The sequence below is a fragment of the Archocentrus centrarchus genome, chromosome 18, assembly GCF_007364275.1.
Source record: "Archocentrus centrarchus isolate MPI-CPG fArcCen1 chromosome 18, fArcCen1, whole genome shotgun sequence".
Taxonomy (NCBI): Eukaryota; Metazoa; Chordata; class Actinopteri; order Cichliformes; family Cichlidae; genus Archocentrus; species Archocentrus centrarchus.
Genome location: NC_044363.1, coordinates 9528385 through 9551236, shown reverse-complemented (window position 1 = coordinate 9551236; position 22852 = coordinate 9528385). Strand labels below are relative to the sequence as shown.

At 41.1% G+C, this 22852-nt stretch overlaps 2 long non-coding RNA genes across 2 annotated transcripts; both read left to right on the top strand.

Moving 5' to 3' along the window:
* The first annotated feature begins 978 nt into the window (after positions 1-978).
* On the top strand, positions 979-3185 carry LOC115797129 (uncharacterized). Its single transcript, XR_004021389.1, has 3 exons — positions 979-1173; positions 1394-1557; positions 2790-3185. It is a non-coding gene; the product is annotated as an uncharacterized LOC115797129 (long non-coding RNA).
* Positions 3186-3466: 281 nt separating this feature from the next.
* Positions 3467-4023, top strand: LOC115797130 (uncharacterized). Its single transcript, XR_004021390.1, has 2 exons — positions 3467-3517; positions 3935-4023. It is a non-coding gene; the product is annotated as an uncharacterized LOC115797130 (long non-coding RNA).
* Positions 4024-22852: the final 18829 nt, after the last annotated feature.

Below are 22852 nucleotides of genomic sequence, written 5' to 3'. Positions count from 1 at the left end.
CTCCTCTTACACACACAACCTGTATGACTCACACTCCGCAGCAGGTTGACGTGACAGTGAGGGCGCCCTAGCGCCCACTCCACTAATCTGACATGGAAAAGAGCGGTAGTCTAACCCTAACCCTCTACCTAACCCCCAAAACTGCAGAGTTTTGTTTTGATTTTTTTTTTTTTTTTTTTTTTTTTGACGGCGCTCGTGCGCCCTCAAATAGATTGCGCCCTGGGCAATCGCCCACATTTCCCATAGCAAAAACTGGCCCTGTGAGCTGCACATGCACATCAATCAGGAGCCTCTAACTTTAGCTCTCAAAGCTAATTTTACTGGAAGGTTAGTTACTCACTGACCAACAATGGTGCTCACCTGCACTTTAATTTTAATATTTTTATGCTGAAGTGTTTGTCGGAAGGTTCGTTTGTGCCTCACTGCAGATTTTAGAGCAGTTTTTATAAAACTTGAAGCTTTTCTTTAAACTGCTGTGAATGAAACATCTTCAGACTGTTCCACCGATAAAATATTAAAGATGGATCTGAGCTAACAATCATCAACAACCAAAATCATAATGGACTCATAGTTTAAGCCTCATTCACACATTCACACAGCAATAAACCACAGAGCTCATTTCACTAACAGTTTTTTTCACCTTTTGCAACAGAATCTGTTAAATTCGCTCTGCGAAGTGTTACACAACACTTCCCACACTGCTGGTTTTGGAAAAGAAGAAACGAAAGTAAAAATAGTAAAAATTCAACAGAATGTTGAAGTGAGAGAGTTTCTGTTGAACACACAGTTAACATGTGTTGACATGACAGGCTAAAAAAAAAAAAAAAAAAAAAAAAAAGAACATACTGTTAACTCCGCCCAATCTCACATTCAAACCAATCAGATCCCAGCTGCAGCTCAACAGTAAATCCCAGGATCTCTAGTCACAGTATAAATTCTCCATTCTCTGCTGTCACTGTTTGATCTTCCTCTCAAGGTTTCATGAATAAAACCTGTGCTGTGGGCGATTTAGAATCACTTTAACCTAACCTGAGTAACTGCATGTGTTTGGATTGTGGGAGGAAACCCAGAGAGAACGACACAAACTCCAAACAGAGACGTCCACCAAGGTGGATTTGAACCCAGGACCTTCTTCTATGAGACAACAGTAACCACCACAACACCCTGCTGCCCGTGAGTGTCTTCATATTTTGGGAAATAATGTCACTGTGAACAGTTCTTCTTGGCTGTGTGCTGTTGTAGATGATGACAGCTGTCAATGAGTAACTTTGACACTGAGAGAAGCTTAAATCATGTTTTCGTCTCACAATAAGTGTCTCTGCTTTCTGTTCTTTCTGTGGAGCACTTTTATTGAGATGTATTTTTAACAAATCGAGTTGTTAACTGTCTGCAGCCTGAGTGTGGAGAGGACACAGATGAACAGGACAGTCAGATGAAGACTCTTCTGTCCTGCAGACTGGATTTGTTCTCCATCATCTGCACATGTCATTAATTTGATGAAGCAGTTTCTCTCTGTCTCACTGTGGATTTTTATCCTCTGCTTGAGTTTTATTAAAGGTAAATAAATGTTTTTTTTCTAGCAGATTCTACTTTTAGTTCATTTTAAATAATTGTTTAACTAAATTATAGGCAATTATCTTGTTTTATATCAATTCAAATTTATGTTCACATTTAACTTACAAAATGTTTCTTTTTTAAACCACCAAAAAATACAGCATGCAGCAAATTCCCCGTACAGAGGGTGCAAACATGGTTACACTAGATGTGTAAAAATGAAAAATTTCACAAAATCAGCCAGTAACGGGGGGGGGGGGGGGGGGGGGGGTCAAAATGCTGAAGAAACCTATAACCAACAAAAGTTTCCATTGAAGTATTTTCACTTTGATATTTCAGGGTTTCAAAACTGAACTGAGAAAAGTTTAAAGGAACTTCTGGAACAGAGGAGGGAAATGAAATAAATAGACTAAATGGAGTAATTCTTATGTAGCACTTCATACTCTAGCTGAGCACTCACAGCTGTTTATACAACACGTTTGCATTTACACATTCACACACATTCATGCAAAGTTGTTTAGATTTTGGTGGAAGGTAAAACTGTGGCTCCTGAACTGTGCTGAATACATACTGAACAAGTGTGATGAATAAATTAGTCAAAAATATAATCACATATATAGTCACATTAATCTTGGTCAGAGATCACCTTTAGCTCAATGACTGTGGGAAAATAGTTGATTTACTAAACTTTTAAAGTAACTTGTCAGTTTGTTAAAGTTGAATTTAGTTGTAATTCAGTGAATAAATGAACATAAACTCAGCTCAGCTCTGACAGGAACTCATCTGAACTTTGACAGAATCACTGCAGAACAAAACAATAATTACTTGAATTTCTCTTGTTTTAAGAATAAATTCAGCTGAAGAATAAAAAAGTGAAATTAACTCAAATATTTGCAGAGCTTTAATAAAGTTTCCCAATAAACTGCTCGCTGATGGTTTGATTATTTCCTGCTGAGGAAAAAGCTGATTGTTGTTCTTCACTCAGGAATGACATCAAGGATATTTCCCACAGACATGAATACAGGTGAGATTTGGACATTAAATGTTGGAAACCTCTGACAGAAGGAAGCATCTGTAGATGAAACGAGGATGACCAGCGAGAAAATATGGAGTCAAACTGTTGAATGAACCTCAGCCTCGAAGGTCTTTGGCTTCATAACAGGAAGGTTGTTCTTCACAGTTGTGATGTTTTCTGGTGTTCTCAGTGTGTCTGCTCCTCTCTGTCTCCTCCACAGGATCATTTGTAGTGAATGTGACTCAGAGCTCCTATCAGGCAGAGGAGAACCACAACATCACACTGGAGTGGACGTTCACCACCAAATCAGACTCGTTCATCAAGTCACTAAAGATCCTCTGCAGCCTGACAGCTGATAAAAAAAAGTCAACTCTTTATTTTATTCATGATGGAGTCGAGCTCTCAGAGGTTCAGGATGCAAAGTTTTCAGGGCGAGTCCAGAGTGACAAAGACGCCCTCAGAGAAGGACGAATCAGACTGCAGCTGTCCAGACTCAGGACTGAGGACTCGGGTCTGTACCTGTGTGAGGTGACCACAGGTGATGGCAGCGGCTACAACAGCTGCAGAGTCACCGTCTCTGGTAAGAGGATTCATTTTAAAGCTGGGATCACTCTGAGCTGTTAGACTGGACTTGATCCAGGCTGGCTCCTCAGATGATTGTAAATCTAACATTTGGTTTTTGGACGAGACAAAAGAAAAAAGTTTTGGTCTTTTAAGAAAGTTTCCAGCTTCATGACACCCATTTATCACTGTCCTGTTTGAATAATGGAGTTCACAATGTGGGCAGTTTTATATAAAAACTTAAGTTTAATTCACTGACAAAATATTAGTTTTTAAGGGTATATAAATTATATTTTATTTTAGAACCAAAGCCTCAAAAGACAGAAACAACTCAGCACCCCAGAGGTCTCCAACCACCAGACCTGACTAAAGAAACAAAAGATGGAGGTAAAAAAGTTTTTAAAGCTCACAAAAATATTAAGGTCATTCATTCTTTATAATATTTATATACAGTTAATCCAGATATGATGGGATAAAATCTGAGCTGCATTTCTTTGTCAGAAGGTAAAACAGTGAAACAAAAATCTAATCCCAGATTAAATTTAGTCCAGGACCAGGTTTGTTCCATATCTGGAAACTGAACCTAGTGTTGGTCTAATGAAAGCTGAACTACACAGTGTTGTTTCAGCTACAGGCCTGTTTCAGAGCTCTCAGTACAGGGAGTTCATTTGAATTAATATAAATCTGATCCAGCTCAGGGCTGTCTGTGGACAAGAAGCAGGATGTGACCTTATTCTACTTCCTGTCTTTAAAAATGCTCTTTTTCATCATTAACTCTGAATCATGTTCATGTTTTTTCCATAGGTAGAAGAAGATTGGCCATGGCTGTACTTTTCTGTGTCTCACTGATCCTGGTTGGAATAGGTGGATGTTTGCTAATTCAGAAATACAAGGAAAAAAGTGAGTCTTTCAAAGACAAAGTTTATTTTCCCATAAGTGTCGTAAACATAAACATATCAGAACATGTTTAACAGATTTTTCTGTTTCTATTAGAATAGAATTTGTTCTCAGTCACAGTTTTAAGGTTTTTTAAACTTGTCATGTTCAGTAAATCTTGATAAATCTTTAAATTCTCTTTCAGTTTTAAACAGAGCGACTCCTCATCAATAACAACCAGAGAGTTCCTGATGAAGAGCCTCTCAGCAAGTGAACCTTCTGATTCAGTCTCAGCGCTGAAGCCAACAGCTGGACACAAACAGAAGGAGACGTCTTCTTGAAGCTGCAGATAAAACTGTGAAGATAAACTCTTCATCACACGGTGATTAACCAGATTTGATGTTTTTAGTATTCAGTCATATGGAGCTGGGAACCAGTGGAGGAATAAAAAGACACAAACAAGGAGACAAACTTTGGGTTCAGCTGGTCGGTCCAACACTGACATCATCAAAGTCATTCTGAGACAAACACGTCGATCAGAACAAGAACAACAAACATGAACAGGAGCTCTGATTTATTTCCTTTAGAGGTGGATTAAAAAAGAGAAACTTGCTGTGAATGATGATGAATGAGGAGCAGATACTGGACACTCACTGAAGGTTACACATCAAACCTCTTATGCTTTACAACAGTGGTGTCAAACTTCCGGCCCGTGGGCCACTTTTGGCCCAGCTGCCCGTGACTCCTGGCCCACAAATCAGTGTCAAAAATATAATAACATTTTGCCCTTAAACTTAATCATTTAATATTGTCCTCCCCAAATAAGAACTACAATTTTTGCTTATTTTAAATGATTAAAAATCAATTGTATAAAAAAACTAATATTTTTTACTGAAAAATAAAATTGAGGAAAGTAAGCGCAGGTTTTTTGCCAGAAGAAAAGCAGGAGAAGAAGAAGATTTAACTTTCCAAATATAAAAGAAACATGGATGACAAACACAGACAATTTCAAGAAAGATGAACATTACAGTAGTTTTTGCTGAGTTTGCTGGAAATGCGATCTGCCTTATATGTAAGGAGGAACTTTTCTTAAGGAGTTTAATCTCAAGCAGCATTATGAAACTGAACATCAACAGCATTATGTGAAGAACGAGGGAGATGACAAGAAAAATCTTGCTGTGCAGCTACAAAGAGGACTGATGTCCCAGCAAGAACACAAAGCCGGTGAGGACGCTGATGCTGCAGCTGAAGCAGGTGATGCTGATAGTGAATTGAATCCCAAAGCGGGAAAACCATTCACCAAAGGGCAGTTTCTGAAGGACTGCATGTTGTGAGTTGCTGGTATCATATTTCCTCAACAGGAGAGCTTGTTTAACAATGTTGCTCTGTCGGCAAACACTGTGGCAGAGCGGATTGATGCATCATCCAGTAACATCTATGAACAGTTACGGGACAAAGGCTGAAGTTTCACTGCATCCTGTAGCTCTTCAATGAAAGTATTGACAAAACTGACCTATGCCACGTTTGAAGTGACAGAAGAGTTGCTAAGTTTGTGTCCGATGTGGCCAAACCAAAGCCAAAGATATACTTCAGCAGCTGAGTGGTTTGGTGGAACAGACTGGTGGACATTACCACTGACGGAGCTCCGTCCATGACAGGCCAAAAAACAGACTGGTAGCACTGGTACAGAGAAAGTTAGAGGAGGAAAATGCAGATCCAGCAGCGGCTCTGAACTGCATTATACATCAACACGCACTGTGCAGCAAATGCTTGAAATTTGAACACGTCGTCCTGACAAGTGTAAATTACATCAGGTCCAGAGGTTTATAACACCGGTTTGAGAGAGCTGCCTCCATCATTCCCAGAGCTGTCCAGAGTTTTCAGTCATGTATTTGACTTTTTGGAAGCACGTATCTGTGTGAGGAACTGTTCTCTACAATGAACTTTAATAAAACCAAGTACAGGTCAAGACTTACAGATGCCCATCTAGAAGTTGTACTCAGAGTTTCAACTGTTAGATCCATCAGAGCAAATGTGGCTCAGCTGTGTGAGCAGAAGCGCTGCCAAGTATCTGACAAGACATAACAAACAAATGGACTCAGGGATTATTGTTTGAGTGCAACACTGAAACAAGTTTGTTAAAAGAAAAAAATAACTGTTAAAAATGTGTATATAAATGCACACTTCTGTTTGAGTTTTTTATGTAACATGAGGACAGTACTGTATGAGCAGAAGTGCTGTCAGCTGTTAGCAAGAAGTACAAATGTATTCTAGTAGTTCATTCATTTATTAGTTAATTTAGTTAATTTAAATAAGTTAAAGGAAAATATTTGCATTCACTGGGAAACATGTCCAAATATGATCTTTCCAGAGTACAGACAGATTGACTGGACCATGTGACTCAATGACAATAAGGAGTGTGGGTCCCTCTGGTCTGTGTTACGCTGCTCTAAAATAAGATGCACGGGGTGAGCGCCCACTTGTTAATTGCAATGATAAAACAGCAAACCTATTAGAGTCCTGCTTTCATTTTTATTTATATTTTGATGATCATTATTTTATTTATATGAGCAGAGATGCTATTGGGTGTCTAACAAGAGGCATTCAGAAATTTCAATTGTTTGCGCATTTCAAGGTTTGAAAAGTTGCTCAAAATTTGAGAAGAAGCCTTTGCACCATTTAAGGCTATAAAGCTTTTGTTGTAGCATTAAGAAAATATGAGCAGAAAGCACAAGTATGTTGAGGAATTGGCTGTTTGCAAGGAAAACTATTTTCACCTTCAGTAAAAAACGAATTTCTATATTTGTGTCTGCATTTTTACTTTGTTAAATATGAAGAAAATAATATAACTGCTGTCACATGTCTGGCCAGGCAGAGTTGCAATTTGTTTATTTGTTAGTTTATTGAAATGCTTCAATGATGAAGAGTGAGGCAGTCACTGTTTGCAGTTTTGTATTATTATACAATATTTGAAATAAAAACCCCATCTTCAGATTTTTTTTTGTGCTACTTGAACACTAATGTGGCCCTCCAAAGAGATGAGAGTCAGCAGTGGCCCACAGCTCGTTTGAGTTTGAGACCCCTGCTTTAAAGCAAACTGCATTACTGCAGATCAGCCAGTAGGTGGCAGCATTTGGTTAAAAAAGAGCTACTCATATAAACATGAATGTTAATATCTACGCTGTCAGTATATTTTGTATTGCTTGAGTTTAGTAGCATAGTAGCAGTCATAATAAACAACAGCTAGTTTGCTAATATTAATAAACTTGGACAATAAAACAAATTGATATAAAATAATTGATCTCACATTGAACATAACTGAATATTTGAAATTTCTACAGTATGTTTGAAATCACTTGTTCCACTGCTGAATCTTTAAATGCAATTTTGAATTTTATAGAGCATTATAGGATCTCCTGCTGTGGTGTTGACTGTTTTGGATCTTTTTATGTTAAACAGGGTAGAAAGGAACTTAGAAACTCTTCTTTGTTCATGTATGTGTTTCAGGGCACCACATATTGAAATGTTGGATGGCCTTTCTACTGATGCTTTTATTAATGCAGAATGTGGTTTTATTTCTATTCATGGACATGTAAGACAAATCAGGCGTGACCAAGGTACGAATGTTGGTGCTAAGGGAGAGTTTTTGAATGTACTGAAGGACTGTGACAAAGAACAGCTGAAACAATAGAGATGTGAGTTTGTTCTGATCACTCTTCAAGCCACATGGGCGGTGTTTGGGAGACACAAATTAGGACTATTAGAAGTGTTTTAACTGCTATTGTAGATCAAACTTCTAAGAGACTTGATAGTTCCTCCCTCAGAACATTTCTGTATGAGGTTGTGGCTATCGTGAATAGCAGGCCAATAACAGGAGAAAACCTAAATGATCCAAGTTTAGAGCATCTAACACCAAATCAGAAACTCATGATGAAGTCCAGTGTTATTTTGCCCCCTTCTGGCAAGTCAGGAGATGGTGCTAAGTTCAGGTTGGCTGATGAATTCTGGACATGGTGGAAGTAAGAATATCTTCTCAATCTTCAACAGAGACAAATCTGGCAAAGAGACAAAAGCAGTGCAAAGGTGAATGACGCTGTTGTTCTTCAAGAGGACAATTCTCCAAGGATCAAGTGGAAACTGGCACGAGTAGCAGAGGTATATCCAAGTGCAGAAGGAATAATCAGGAAGGTGAAGCTCAGTGACTCAGACTGTCAGATCAGTGTATCTTAATAGGCCGGTACACAAAAGTGTGTTGTTAGTGGAAGCAGAGGAAATGCTGAAATGTAAATATGTTCCTATTATAATGTTATGTGTTTGAATTGAAATCACAATAGGTTTGTGATTTGGTGTTTTACTGCCATAATTTCAGTTTATGTCTTTTATTTTGCATTATGCAACTAATATGTTGGTTTGTCTGGGACACCTGAGAGAAATGTCCTCCTGGTGAAGTATGAGCAGCGTAGCAAGCAGCAGCAGGAAAGGACAATTTAAGTTAAAAGAGTTTGAGGGCATAAAATTATTTGTAAGAACCTCATTTCTACCTCTGTCAGCCGCTGAGGTATGATTGATATGTTATATATCATTTTATGTCTTTATTTTACCCTTTGCACTCTCATTGAAGTTGTATTTTAGTTTGACGGTCATGAAGGTGTTACTGTAACAATAGCAACTGTAAACTTCTACATCCCACATTAAAGCAAAAGAACTCTTTATTGATATTAAGAAGAGGTGGAGGTGATAAACACTGCAAACAACTAGAATCATGATCAAGATGTTGCAGTTCTCAGACCCACCTTCCTGCTTCCAAACAGTCTCCAGCACACACGGAGAGGAGGAACGAGGCTCAGGCAGCTAACTGGCGTTCACCTGTGACCACACTAGCATCAGCCTCAGAAACACAATCCTGAGAGAAAAGACATTTAATGCAACAGGACACCTGCTTTACACAGCACATATGAATGCCAGAGGCATGTTACTCTGTTATTCTGCAAAATAATTACTGTTCTGAGCACCTCAACATAGACCCCCCCAAAATTAATCAAAGCAGTGGGCAATCATACCTGCAGGAGACCAAGGCCTGAAGCCCACAAATGACACAGACGCCTCTTATATACCTGTCCTCACCTCTGACATTAGGACGGGGGGGGGGTCTCTTTCTACTCTGTTTATACAGCTCTCTGCATTTAATCATTTGTTATTATTTTCTGGCTCTCTTGCACAGCCCCTCCCTGAGCCTGGATCGGCTCTGAGTTTTTCCTATTCAGTGTGACTGTTGGGTTTTCTCTGTCTTCACCTACAATACAAAGCACCTTGAGCTGACTTTTTCTTGTGGTTTGGCACTATATAAATGAAATTGGATTGAAAAGAAGAAGCAACAGGAAACTTGCTGTCAGCACTTCTGTTCCAGGGAATTTTCTCTCATCAGGAGTCGGTTTGTTAATTGTGTTGATGTTGAGGCTTCTGTGTAGTTCCAGTTTATCTGTTGTGCTGGTAGCTGTATCACAATAATCTCTTTCTCTAAATGCAAATTTAGATCAGATTTCTAAACTTCAGACCACAGTATCCCAGGGTGAAGCTGAAGTATTTCCTGCTGCTTGTCCTGATTCATTTGAATTGATTTACTTGTTGAAGCTGATTCTCCTCTAACAGCTTCTACTCCTCTTTCTTTCTCATAACGAAGAGTTAAGATGAGTTAAGAAATAATCAGAAAATAAAGAATAGTCTTTGATTCAGTGCAGTTTTATTTATCTAACATGAAATTACAACTGTTGCCTCACAGTGCTTCATACTGTAAAGGCAGAATGCCACGTGAAGCCATTTGTAGCCATTTCCAGCAAGCTGTGGTGAAAAAACTGAGGTTTGTGATGTCCAATGCTCAGAGGTGGGAAGTAACGAAGTACAAATACTTTGTTACTGTACTCTAGTAGATTTTTCAGGTATCTGTACTTTACTTGAGTATTTATTTCTCTGACTACTTTTTAATTTTGCTGCCTACAGTTTTACACAAGTATCTGTACTTTCTACTTCTTACATTTTCAAAACAAGCTCGTTACTTTAGGTTTAACGTGTTTGCATTTCCAGTCAGTGCGCCATCAAACGATCTGAGCCTAAACAGAGGAATAATAACATAGAAGAGACAATCGTACTGGCATGTCCTCCATCACTGGAGATTATCGCATACAAAGAGATTAAAGAGACACAGAGAATAGAGCTGTGTTTAAATTCCCTTTCACAGTTTGTGTCCTACATAACAGATTCAAGCTGAGTACATTCATTAATTTAGATTGGAATAACATTTGTCTTCACATGTATTATTTTATATTATTGCAATAATATATATAATATATAACTCTACTCTGCTCCCAGTGAGGTCGATTATCTCGTCAATAGTTTTACATCCTCACTGCGTATAACTTTGGATACTGTGGCTCCTCTGAAAAGGAAAGCTTCAAATCAGAAGTGCCTGACTCCGTGGTATAATTCACAAACACACAGCTTAAAGCAGATAACCCGAAAGCTGGAGAGGGAATGGCGTCTCACTAAATTAGAAGATGCTTATTTAGCCTGGAAAAAGAGTTTGTTGCTCTATAAAAAAGCCCTCCGTAAAGCTAGGACATCTTACTATTCATCATTAATTGAAGAAAATAAGAACAAGCCCAGGTTTCTTTTCAGCACTGTAGCCAGGCTGACAAAGAGTCAGAGCTCTGTAGAGCCGAGTATTCCTTTCACTTTAACTAGTAGTGACTTCATGGATTTCTTTACAAATAAAATTTTAGACATTAGAGAAAAAATTATTCATAACCATCTCAAAGATTATTCTTCATGTTCGGCTGCTTTCAGCACTGCTGGTATTTGTTTAGACTCTTTTGCTCCAGTTGATCTTTCAGAGTTAACTTCAATAGTTACTTCCTCCAAACCAGCAACATGTTTGTTAGATCCCATTCCTACTAGACTGTTCAAAGAAGTCTTTCCAATTATTGATGCTTCAATCTTAAAAATGATCAATCAGTCTTTATTAGTTGGCTATGTACCACAGACCTTCAAGGTGGCTGTAATTAAACCTCTACTTAAAAAGCCATCACTTGACCCAGCTGTCTTAGCTAATTATAGGCCAATCTCCAACCTTCCTTTTCTCTCAAAGATTCTTGAAAGAGTAGTTGTAAAACAGCTAACTGATCATCTGCAGAGGAACGGTTTATTTGAAGAGTTTCAGTCAGGTTTCAGAATTTATCACAGTACAGAAACAGCATTAGTGAAGGTTACAAATGATCTTCTTACAGCCTCTGACAGTGGACTCATCTCTGTACTTGTCCTGTTGGACCTCAGTGCAGCTTTTGATACCGTTGACCATAACATTTTATTACAGAGATTAGAGCTTGCTATAGGTATTAAAGGTACTGCACTGCAGTGGTTTGAATCATATTTATCTCATAGACTCCAATTTGTTCATGTAAATGGGGAGTCTTCTTCACACACTAAGGTTAATTATGGAGTTCCACAGGGTTCTGTGCTAGGACCAATTTTATTTACATTATACATGCTTCCCTTAGGCAGTATTATTAGAAAGCACTGCATCAATTTTCATTGTTATGCAGATGATACTCAGCTTTACCTATCAATGAAGCCAGATGACACATATCAATTAATTAAACTGCAGGAATGTCTTAAAGACATTAAGGCCTGGATGACCTCTAATTTCCTGCTTCTAAATTCAGATAAAACTGAAATTCTTGTTCTCGGCCCCACAAATCTTAGAAACATGGTGTCAAACCAGATACTTACTCTGGATGGCATTACTTTGGCCTCCAGTAACACTGTGAGAAATCTTGGAGTCATTTTTGACCAGGATATGTCCTTCAATGCACATATTAAACAAATATGTAGGACCGCTTTTTTGCATTTGCGCAATATTTCTAAAATTAGAAACATCCTTTCTCAGAGTGATGCTGAAAAGCTCATTCATGCATTTATTACTTCTAGGCTGGATTATTGTAATTCATTATTATCAGGCTGTCCTAAAAGCTCCCTGAAAAGCCTTCAGCTGATCCAAAATGCTGCAGCTAGAGTACTGACAGGGACTAGAAAGAGAGAGCAGATTTCTCCCATATTGGCTTCTCTTCATTGGCTCCCTGTTAAATCTAGAATAAAATTTAAAATTCTTCTCCTCACATACAAGGTCTTGAATAATCAGGCCCCATCTTATCTCAAAGACCTCATAGTACCATATCACCCCAACAGAGCACTTCGCTCTCAGACTGCTGGCTTACTTGTGGTTCCTAGGATACTTAAGAGTAGAATGGGAGGCAGAGCCTTCGGCTTTCAGGCCCCTCTTCTGTGAAACCAGCTCCCAGCTTGGATTCGGGAGACAGACACCCTCTCTATTTTTAAGATTAGGCTTAAAACTTTCCTTTATGATAAAGCTTATAGTTAGGGCTGGATCAGGTGACCCTGAACCATCTCTTAGTTATGCTGCTATAGGCCTAGTCTGCTGGGGGGTTCACATAATGCACTGTTTCTCATTCACCTTATTTACTTTGTTTATACTCCACTCTGCATTTAATCATTAATTGATATTAATCTCTGGCTCTCTTCCACAGCATGTCTTTCTCTCCCCTCAGCCCAACCGGTCGCGGCAGATGACTGCCCCTCCCTGAGCCTGGTTCTGCTGGAGGTTTCTTCCTGTTAAAAGGGAGTTTTTCCTTTCCACTGTCGCCAAGTGCTGCTCATAGGGGGTCGTTTTGACTGTTGGGTTTTCTCTGTATTATTGTAGGGTCTTTACCCACAATACAAAGCGCCTTGAGGCGACAGTTTGTTGTGATTTGGCGCTATATAAATAAAATTGAATTGAATTGAATTGAATATAAATATAGGGGTGGGACTTTAACGCGTTAACTTTGATTAATTAATTACGGGGAAAATAACTAATTAAAATTTTTAAGGCATTTTAATCGCACTTTGCACCGTGGAACGTTTCTCAGTGCACGAGTTCCAGGCATATAGATTATATCGATGCACTGTGTCAAAAATTCAGGGGCCGCATCCTTAGAAGGACCCGGCCCACATAGACCGCAGGCCACAAAGACCACAAAGGCCAGAAGTGAGCAGCTAGCCTTCATATCAGCTTCACCTGCCCTCACCTCTGTGTAGCTCAAGTCGCCTAGCAATGTAAGTGCGAAGCACAGCTGTGTAAAAGCAGCTGGTTAAACGGAGAACGAACCTTTTTTTCCTTTTTCTGGTTTAATTTTAAATCTTTTATTCAAAATAAGCTGTTAAAACAAGCATAACACATTTCAACATCAAGGAATACAGTTGAGAGAATGATTAATTTCCAACTATATTAAGTGAGACATTAATGTTGAATAAAACTATCCAGTTATGATGCTTAACTTTAATTTCAGGAGTTTGCTTATCACAGGAGCACTTCCACCCTTCGTTGGTCTGTGTAGTAGACTGGTGGGAAAATAAACAAAATTTTGAAGTTTAAGCTTATGTATATTGATTTATTCATCAACTAAACTGAAATTAATATTTCTCATGTTAAATATTAAGATGTGATTAAAATGCGATTAATTTAGATTAATTAATTACAAAGCTTCTAATTAATTAGATTAATTTTTTTTAATTGAGTCCCACCCCTAATATATAAATATTAGGGGTGGGACTTTAACACGTTAATTAAAAAATAAAGAATTTCAAAAATTAACGCATTTTTATCGCACTTTGCACCGTGGATTGTTTCTCACTGCAGGAGTTCCAGGTATACAGATTATATCGACGGAAAATGTGATGAGTATGATGAGCTGTGTCCAAATTCATATTGCTTTATTGAAAAAGTGCTCCGCTGTTTTTGGAGCTGTCCGTTGCCGCTGCTCTACCAGCAGCTCGCCTCGCTAGCTGTCAGCTGACCGGGCTATCGAGACTTGCTTTAGCAGGAGAGAACGTCTGACTGCCGGCACATCCTTTTCAAACAGTGTTGCCAAGTCCGCTTATTATAAGCGACTTTGGGCTTGTTTTTTTCGAGAGTCGCTTGTAAATCTCGTGAGTCGCGGGTTGCGGTTTTTTGGGCTTGTTTTTGAACGTGGAGTTGCTTATTTGGGCTTGACTTTCTTTCCAAGTGAAACTCCTTGAATATCTCTCGGCGCCCTATAATAAAGCAAAAGACGAGTGGTAGGTAGTTTGTCCCTTCCAAGCCCCCGTTTCCTGTTTATCGCTCCTGCACAAGTTGACCGGGCGCACACCCAAACAAACACTCACAACAGCCCAGAGTGAGGAGGCAGCGCAAGAATGAACTCCAGTAAGTGGGGAAAATATAGAAAAAAATATAATAAAGAGTGTGAGAAAGATAGCTGTAGCACTTGTGTCACAATCAGACAGATGTATGAGCTACTGGACCAGTTCTAGGTTCGCTGGAGCAGTGGAGCAAAGCACAGTGAAGAGACCAGAACCAGGGACCCTTAAATGGAAAGCCGGCACTTTTAATAAAACAAAAAGCATTAAACAGGAACACTTACAATTAATGTCAAATAGATCGCACTCAACTCAGAATACCAATTGAGTATGAGTAGAACCCACTTTAACACAACAACAGCATGAAATATAACAGTATTCAATACAATAACTTGGATTCAGTTCAACAGTTTCAGATTAATTCAGTTCAGTTCAATAGTTCGATTCAGATTGATCCAGTTCAGTTCAATAGTTCGATTCAGATTGATCCAGTTCAGTTCAATAGTTCAATTCAGATTGATCCAGTTCAGTTCAATAGTTCAATTCAGATCAGAAAAGGGGAAATCCGGAATCCTGCTGCCATAAAGCAGCAAGCAGAAGCACACAAAATTGTCTCACTATATGAGCAATATCAAACCGTATTCTGTCGATCCGGTTGCTGTCAGTCTTTAAGCTCGTGTCTCATGGGTCAGGCTCGCCATCCAATATCCTGTGTGTGTGTGTGCGGGTCGTCTGCAGCCACCGCACGAAGAAAAGGGAGAGAGAGATCCAGGCCTCGTCCGACACCCAGAAAGCTCTTCCCGACAACTGAAGCACACACTAAAAACCTGGCCTGCATAACAGGCCATGCAGAAAACTTAATTTACTATATAGGAATCATTACAAGAACAGAATACACTCTTTCTGCCTCCTTGTGAGAAGAGAAAGGAAAGGAAAATGGCGGCAGCTTTTTTCCTCTCGCGGCTAACATCGTTTGCAATGAAACGCACACTTAAATCTTAACATAAGCTATACACATATTCACGTTTGGTTATGCACATTAACTCAAAACACAACGTTATCATTAAAGCGATCAGTTTTCCACTTTTACCGATTAACTTCAGGGTCTCGTTTACTCCATTTGCTCGTCTAAAACACACTTTTCTCAAATACAAAAGAAACATCATGAAACTCACCAAAACTTCTCTGGTTATTGTTCTTAGGCTCTCAATAGTCACTGATTTCCCTTTGGATCAGAAAACCTCCGTATTTCCAGGGAAAATGTTCTCGATCCACACAGCTACATCACCTCTCTGGTATCGCTAACTGTTTTTTCCTCCAACACTACGCTCACAGGAAGAGGGGGGAAGGGCACGTTAAAGGGGCATACCCACAACTCACTTTTTGTTTGGTGAGCTTAATACTAATGTTTCAACCTTCTTTTACAAGTTATCTGCAACATAAATTATATAATTAAAACTTAATATTTAATGTAATTTAGTGTGACGATTTTCTATTGCATTACTGCAATATTTGTAACCTGGGTTACATCCTCCCCTCCTTTTCCCATGCACGTCCCTGTGCATGACATAATTACACTGTCAACACTCTAGATTGTGTAGGCTCATTCAAAGAGTCTGTAATCACTGCACTTAAACTGTGGAATAATGATTGGACTACTGTGACCAATGGGTTCCCCAGCTCGGGATAAGTCAGTCTCTGTGCAGGTACTCTGCGTCTGGTAGATCTCCTTAAATAGTCATTGTCACAGTCTCCAGTATGATCAGTTTGTCTAGTTTCATCATGGTTTGTGTCTGGAGGAGTGCTAACTCGATCTTCCTCAGATTGGCTGTGTGTTTCATCATCTTGGCCTGGGAAAGTCCTCTCGTCAGAGTCTGTTCCAAGTGTGTCGTTCTCGACTGGATTGGTTTCTGGTGGATTTACCTCCAAAGAACTCAGTTTGTGCAAGGTGCTATCCTCTAGGCTCACATTGGGTAGGTTAGTCACAGCAGTTGCTCTTGGAGTGGTGCAATGAGGAACTATGTCTGAGGCCTGTTCAACTACAGGCACATGAGGTGGTTCAGGTGTGCTGCCAACCATAAGTGATGGACCAACCACAGGGGTATGACGGGGGTCTGCAGTTTCCACCATTATATCCCTGTAACCATAGAGGAAAGGGTAGCTATCTCCTGAATCAGATTCTCGCTCCTCTGAGTGATCTGAATTGTCAGTCCTTGAGTACTGACGAGTCTTTGGTCGCCTGGGTTTTTCCTTTACAGGGTTCTCAATTTCAGCTGAGGTAGCAGAAAGGAATCCACAAGGTAATAACAAATCACGGTGGAGAGTTCTTAATGGGCCATCTTTAGTCTCAGGCCTCACAACATAGACTGGAATGTCACCTGACTGTCTCACTACAATATACACATCTGACTCCCACTTGTCAGCCAGCTTGTTCTTGCCTCTGAGCCGAACATTTCTAACCAAAACTCTGTCACCTGCTTCCAAAGTGGATTCGACAACCTGTTTGTCAAATCTTGCTTTATTGCGATCTGCCGTTTTCCTTGCCATTTCTGTTGCTACTCTGTAGCTCTCTTCGAGGTGTGATTTCAGACTGCGAACATATTGTGAGTGTGACACAGACTGATGAGTGACTGGTAGGCCGAAGGCCAAATCAACCGGCAATCTTGGTTGCCGCCCGAACATAAGTTCATAGGGGGTGAAGCCAGTGACCTCATTCTTAGTACAGTTATAAGCATGTACTAAAGGCTTGACATATTCCCGCCAATGGCTCTTTTTCTTGTTATCAAGCGTACCCAACATATTCAACAGGGTCCTGTTGAAACGCTCAACTGGATTCCCCCTTGGATGGTATGGTGTAGTACGTATCTTTTGAATACCAGCCAACTCACAAAGTTCCTTAATCATATGCGACTCGAAGTCTGGGCCTTGATCACTATGGAGTCTTTCTGGAATACCATAATGAACAACAAAGTGCTCCCACAAACACTTGGCAACAGTCTTTGCCTTTTGGTTCGGGGTAGGTATGGCCACTGCATATTTTGTAAAGTGGTCTGTGATGACCAGAATATCTTTGGTGTTACTTGAGTCTGGCTCTAAGGTGAGAAAGTCCATGCATACAAGCTCAAGGGGGCGTGTAGCTATGATGTTCAGAAGTGGGGCAGCCTTTTCTGGTGAAACCTTGCGCCGTATGCAGCGGTCGCAAGTTTTGATTTTGCTCTCTACTTCAATGGCCATCTTAGGCCAGTAAAACCGTTTGCGAACTAGGTCTATGGTTCGCTCTACACCCATGTGTCCCATGTCATCATGCAGACTCTTTAGGACTAAGGATCTCAACTCTTCAGGCAACACTAACTGATATTGTGTTGATGCGCCCTCTTGTCGCTTTCGGTACAGTACACCATCTCTGACTATAAGTCGATTCCACTCTCTCAATAGAAGACCCAGCTCAGGGGCTTCTGTTCTGAGGGATGGTGGAGGTCTCTCCCCCGACTCCATCTGGTTGAGCACTGTTCGGATGCACACGTCATCCTGCTGTTTGCTCCTCAATTCAGATGCTGTAAAGTGAGGGATGACAGGCAAGCCACCAAGCTGCTCTTCATCCTGAAAGCTTTCTGGAATGGCTTTCGGATGGTGAGCGAGTGATAAGACTAAAGAGGTGCTAGGCACTGGCTCTTCAGGCCTATCAGCCGAGAGATGATGGACTAGATGCTTCTCACATATGGCTTTGACTGCACTTTCACTAAGATGTCTCTTTGTGAACTGCTGTATTCTTTCTAGCTCTTTCTTTGACAGCATATCATCAGGTTGGATTTCATGGGGTCGTCTGGACAGCCCATCTGCATCCTGGTTTTGCTTTCCTGCTCTGTACTGCAACTGGAAATCGAACGTTGACAGAGCTGCTAACCATCTGTAGCTTGTAGCATCAAGCTTGGCAGAGGTGAGAATATATGTTAGCGGGTTGCTATCAGTGACAACCAGGAATGGACTGCCATAAAGGTAGTCTTGGAATTTTTCAGTTACTGCCCATTTAAGGGCAAGAAACTCCAACTTGTGGGCAGGGTACCTTGTTTCACATCTAGACAAACCCCGGCTTGCGTAGGCTATAACCCGCTTCTGGCCCTGTTGCTCCTGGTAAAGAGCGGCACCAAGACCTGAAACGCTAGCGTCTGTGTGCAGAACATAAGGCAGTTTAGGGTCAGCAAACCCTAGAACAGGAGCAGTAGTTAACTTCACAATAATGGAGTCAAATGCTTCTTGGCAAGCCAGAGTCCATCTATTCCCAAAAGAGTCTTTAGGATTGTGGTATTTCCCAGCTGCTGCATGGGCACCAGAGTGTTTTCGTGAGGGTGGGTAACCTGCAGTGAGTTCATTGAGGGGTTTCACGACCTTTGAATAGTCCTTGATGAATCTGCGGTAATAACCACAGAAGCCCAAGAATGTTCTCAACTCCTTCAGATTGTTTGGTTTTGGCCAGGTTTTTAAAGCTGCAATCTTTTCAGGATCTGTCTCAATGCCTTCTTCGGAGATAATGTGGCCTAAGTATTTCACTGAGCTCTGGAAAAACTTGCATTTTTCTGGAGACAGTTTCAGGCCATACTCCTTCAGACGGGAGAGAACCCGCAGCAGTCTTTCCTCATGCTCCTCCAATGTTGAGGAGAAGACAATGAGATCATCCAGAAAAACCAATGCTTGTTTCAAGTTCAGCTCCCCCATGCAACGCTCCATGAGCCTCTGGAAAGTGCTTGGGGCATTCGTGATCCCTTGAGGCATCCTATTGAATTCAAAGAATCCTAGGGGGCAGACAAACGCAGTTTTGTGCTTGTCTGATTCTTCCATTTCTATCTGGTAAAAACCAGATTTGAGGTCCAAAACAGAGAACCATTTGGACCCAGTCAATGCTGAAAAAGATTCCTCCAAGTTAGGCAGGGCATAAGAGTCCTTTACCGTTTGGAGATTCAGCTTTCGGTAGTCTATACAGAGTCTGACATCACCATTCTTTTTCTTGACCACCACAATTGGAGAAGAGAAGGGTGATTCAGATTCTCTGATGACTTCTGCATCAAGAAGTTGCTGTAGGTGGTTACGTACAGCCTCTATATCTTGAGGGTGGATTGGCCTTGCTCTGTGTTTAAAAGGTGTCTCATCGCAAAGATTTATGTGATGTTTTATTTTATTGGTGCGGCCAAAATCGAGATCGTGGTGTGAAAACACCTCTGGCATGGAATTCAATTTGTCAGTTATTCTCTCCTTCCACTCACTGGGTATGGGAGAGTTTCCAAAGTCAAAGTTCAACTTTGATTCGTGCTCAGGATTGGCAGAAAGGACTTTGCCTTGGTCAATAGACCGAACACTCTGAATGGCATGTATTTCTGCTATCACAGTCTTTGGTGAAAGAGTAATAGCATGGTCTGACTCATTTTTGAGGACCACTGGTATGCAGCATGGCAGTTTGGATGGCAGGGTTGCTAGCCCGTCAGTGACTAGTAAGCCGCCAGGTAGGGAGGTTGACCTTGGAGATTCGACCATCACCCACTTCCCAACATTTCGGATTCGGCAGCTTATTGACCCCTCCAAAACTGTTGTCTGACCAGCCTCAATGGTTTGAGGGTCCGTGCTACGCAGTTTCACTTCCGCCAGGCTACAGTCAGCCTGATGCCTTTTCCTGGCTTCCAAGGTCTTTAAGACCACTTTGTAGCCATAGGGAAGTAAATGATGGGTTTGGGAAGCAATGTTTGTGTACTGCTCATAAAAGACATCTAAGGCATTGGTGCCGATCAATGGTGATGAAAAACCTGGACGTACATCGGGTACGATCAGGGCTAGGGTTGGCACGTCGATGTCTGCACCCAATAAGCTCTTAGGAAACCGGACTGTTGTTTCAACGTACCCAAGATAAGGCACATTCTGACCATTTGCTCCCTCTACTTCTAGCAAGTCATTTAAGGGATGAATTGGTAATTTGGACAAGTTCTCCTGGTAGAACGATTTAGGGACGGTTGTGACTTGAGAACCTGTATCCAGTAGACAGCTAGATTCTTGATCTCCTATGATCACCTGTGCTGTACATTTTGCGCCAACCAATCCTTTTGGCAAAGTTACCAAATGTCTGTTGCTCTTAGAGCGCACACTAGATGAGCGTCGTCCTTTTTTGGGACATTTTACCTGTGCTTCAGTCTCCATTTGTCCCTCAATGGAAACTGCTTCTAGTTTAAAGTGTCACAATCTGTGATCCCTTTCCTAGTGTCCCATGCTAGTTGTCTTTCCTTCAGTTGCCTCCTTTTTAAAGCCACTAAAGAGGGATTTGGTTCACTTTCACATTGTGGTTTGATATGCCCATCTTCACCACACCTAAAGCAATACCAGGCTTTAGGTCGGTTTCTTGAGTTGTTTGTGACTTGGTCAGGGGCTTGGATCTTATGCAACCTTGAGCTGTCAAGCGGGGGTTTGACTGTTGTTGAGTTGGGAGCTTTTAGCTTGAGAGGTTGTGTCTTTTCAGCTCTTTCACTACTTTTCTGAGTGAACCGTGTGAGCTGAGACTGCAGATCAGCAATCTGCTTCTTTATTTGCTGGATTTCAGGTGTAGAGTGGTCTACTGAAAGTGACGGAGGGTATGTTTCTAGGCTACATGGAGCAACGCCTTGGTAGTGCGAAAGCACTCTTGGCCTTGAAGCACTTAAGTGCTGTTTCATGCGGGATGCTTTGGAAGCACGCTTATCTTCTGCAGTGCGAAGCAGGAGAAGCAGTCCTGCAAAGGTGGGTGGATTTTGCTTCTTTTGCTCCAGCTGTAGTTCAGCTATTAAATGATTGTCCCAACATCCTCTTATAAACTGCTTGAGAAGTTGTCTGTCAAGGTCTCCTGCACCTACACCTCCCCTCCTGAAGGTGGTATTCAACATCACCTGTAATCGCTGGAGGTAGGTTGAGGGCTCCTCACCATGATTTTGCATGGTATTGAGGTACTTTGCAAAGAGATCATCACCATCCTCAACTGTACCATAGGCAGAGTCGAGGATTTCTAAGTACACACTGGGAGGTGATTCGAATGTCAGATGTTTCACTATGTCAATAGCAGGGGACGACAGACTTTCCAAAAGTCGCCGTGCCTTCTGAAGATCTGGTTGTCTGGTATCTTTTAAAAGAAGTTCAACATTAGACCGCCAAGTCTCGTAATCTACTTCATTGCTGGGACGAGGGCACCGCCCAGAAAAAGGCCTGAGTCTTGGGGAGTTGTGCATCATCTGTGTAGCAGCATCTTCTGTCCGCACTATATGCTCCACTATTACCTTCTGTAGTTCAGGCGGACTGACATCAGCAAAGCTTAGAGCAGTTGCCCTTTTCTCGCTAGGCACTGGTGGTGGGGACCAACTCCACCCCGGTGGCTGAATCTGCTGTTCTGGAGCACCACAAGGTTGAGAACTAACTTGCACAGCAGCCACTGGGACATGTGAGTCTGGAGTGTCAGGTAGGTCTGGTTCCATGTGCTCTGCTTGGGTGTCTGTGTTGTCAGAGTCAACAGCTTTACCGATGGAAGTGAGTTCTTCTCTTAAAACAGTGGCAAAATCTTTACCAGTCTGTTTGGCTATGTCTCTTAGCTCTGCAAGGTAAGTCTGTGTAGCTGTCTTACTGACTACTGGTGTGTATACAGCAGGTAGGGCCTCAATAAGATACAGAACGTCTGTCAGTGTCTTAGATAACACCTTGTGTGGCAACAAAGATGATAATGACTGAACAGCTGTGCCATGTACATATTCCACGATGACCTGCTTACCTCGATCTGTACCTGGGGTGTTTACTGGTATTATTCTTTGTATGGAACCATACTGCTTGAGGAAATCAAACAGTTCTTCATCAGCTTCTGTACCAGACAACCCACTGACTATCACTGAATTGGGAATTTTCACATTACTCTGCTGCACGACTTCCATGTTTTACTCACTTTGAAGGTCTCTGATCTCTAGCACTGTACTCGCTGAACCGCTCCTGGCTGGCTCGCCACTTTATGTGTAGCACTTGTGTCACAATCAGACAGATGTATGAGCTACTGGACCAGTTCTAGGTTCGCTGGAGCAGTGGAGCAAAGCACAGTGAAGAGACCAGAACCAGGGACCCTTAAATGGAAAGCCGGCACTTTTAATAAAACAAAAAGCATTAAACAGGAACACTTACAATTAATGTCAAATAGATCGCACTCAACTCAGAATACCAATTGAGTATGAGTAGAACCCACTTTAACACAACAACAGCATGAAATATAACAGTATTCAATACAATAACTTGGATTCAGTTCAACAGTTTCAGATTAATTCAGTTCAGTTCAATAGTTCGATTCAGATTGATCCAGTTCAGTTCAATAGTTCGATTCAGATTGATCCAGTTCAGTTCAATAGTTCAATTCAGATTGATCCAGTTCAGTTCAATAGTTCAATTCAGATCAGAAAAGGGGAAATCCGGAATCCTGCTGCCATAAAGCAGCAAGCAGAAGCACACAAAATTGTCTCACTATATGAGCAATATCAAACCGTATTCTGTCGATCCGGTTGCTGTCAGTCTTTAAGCTCGTGTCTCATGGGTCAGGCTCGCCATCCAATATCCTGTGTGTGTGTGTGCGGGTCGTCTGCA